This window comes from Olea europaea, unplaced genomic scaffold (assembly GCF_002742605.1).
Source record: "Olea europaea var. sylvestris unplaced genomic scaffold, O_europaea_v1 scaffold44, whole genome shotgun sequence".
NCBI lineage: Eukaryota > Viridiplantae > Streptophyta > Magnoliopsida > Lamiales > Oleaceae > Olea > Olea europaea.
In genome coordinates this window covers 99,351-101,337 of record NW_019262707.1, presented here as the reverse complement: position 1 = coordinate 101,337, position 1,987 = coordinate 99,351, and positions in this window count along the sequence as shown.

Genomic DNA, 1,987 nt, shown 5'->3' with positions numbered 1-1,987 from the left:
TCGAACAACATGTCAAAAATCAATGTAGAAATAGCAATGTTCAATCAGTAAGAACCTACCTACATGTAAACTATGGTGTACAGTTTAGTTTAAACTTTGCCACGTGACATTACCCTGATGGACAATTTAAATTTCTAACTATTTTCCCATCCAATTGACACTTGGCAACAATGCAAGTGTCAAACAAATTGTAAAAAATTAGTGTAGAAATAGCAATGTTCAATCGGTAAGGACTCTACTACATGTACACTAAGGTGTACAGTTTAGTTTACACTTTGTCACGTGACATTACCTTGTTAGATAGTATAAATTTCAAACAGTTTTCCCATCCAATTGACAATTGACAACAATGCAAGTATCAAACAACGTGTCCAAAATCAGTGTACAAATAGCAATATTCAATCGGCAAGAATCTTGCTCTACGTAGACTATGGTGCACACACTTTAGTTACACTTTATCACATGACGTTACCCTGCTGGACAGTTTAAATTTCAAACTATTTTTTATCCAATTGAAACTTGACTACAATGCAAGTGTATATCAACATGTAAAAAATAAGTGTACAAATGGCAAAGTTTAATCGGTAAAAACCTTGCTATAAGTATACTATGTTGTACACTTTAGTTTACAGTTTGCCTTGTGATATTACCCTGTTGGACAATTTAACTTTAAAACAATTTTCCCATCCAATTGACACTTGACAACAATGAAAGTGTCAAACAATGTGTCAAAAATCTGTGTATAAGTAGCAAAGTTCAATCGGTAAGAACCTTGCTACATGTACACTTTGGTGTACACTTTAGTTTACAATTTACCACGTGACATTACCCTGTTGGATAGCTTAAATTTCAAACAGTTTTCCCATCCAATTGACACTTGACAACAATACAAGTGCCAAACGACGTGTCAAAAATCAGTGTACAAATAGCAATGTTCAATCGGTAAGAACCTTGCGAAAAGTACACTATGGTGTACACTTTTGTTTACATTTTGCCACGTGACATTACCCCGTTGGACAGTTTAGATTTCAAACAATTTTCCCATCCAGTTGACACTTGACTACATTGCAAGTACGAAACAACGTGTCCAAAATCAGTGTACAAATATCAAAGTTCAATCGGTAGGAACCTTGCTATAAGTACACTATGGTGTACACTTTAGTTTACACTTTGCCACGGGACATTACCCCGTTGGACAATTTAACTTTCAAACAATTTTTCCATCCAATTAACACTTGACAACAATGCAATTGTCAAACAACATGTCAAAAATCTGTGTACAAGTAGCAAAGTTCAATCGGTAAGAACCTTGCTACATGTACACTTTGGTGTACACATTAGTTTACAATTTGCCACATGACATTACCCTGTTGGATAGTTTAAATTTCAAATAGTTTTCCCATTCAATTGACACTTGACAATAATACAATTGTCAAACAACGTATTAAAAATCAATGTACAAATAGGAAAGCTCAATCGGTAAGAAACTTGCTACATGTACACTATGGTGTACACTTTAGTTTACAATTTGCCACGTGACATTACCCGTTTGGACAATTTAAATTTCAAATAGTTTTTCCATCAAATTGACACTTGACAATAATGCAAATGTCAAACAGCGTGTCCAAAATAAGTGTACAAATAGCAAAGTTCAATCGGTAACAACCTAACTGCATGTACAAAATGGTGTACACTTTAGTTTATACTATGCCACTTGACAATACCCAACTTGACAGTTGAAATTTCAAACAGTTTTTCCATCCAATTGACACTTGAAAACAATGCAAGTTTCAAACAATGTGTAAAAAATTAGTGTTCAAATAGCAAAGTTCAATCGGTAAGAACCTTGCTACATGTACACTGTGGTGTAGACACTTTAGTTCACACTGCGCTACGTGACATTACCCTGTTGGACAATTTAAATTTCAAATAGTTTTTCCATCCAATTGACATTTGATAATAATGCAAGTGTAAATGAACATGTCAA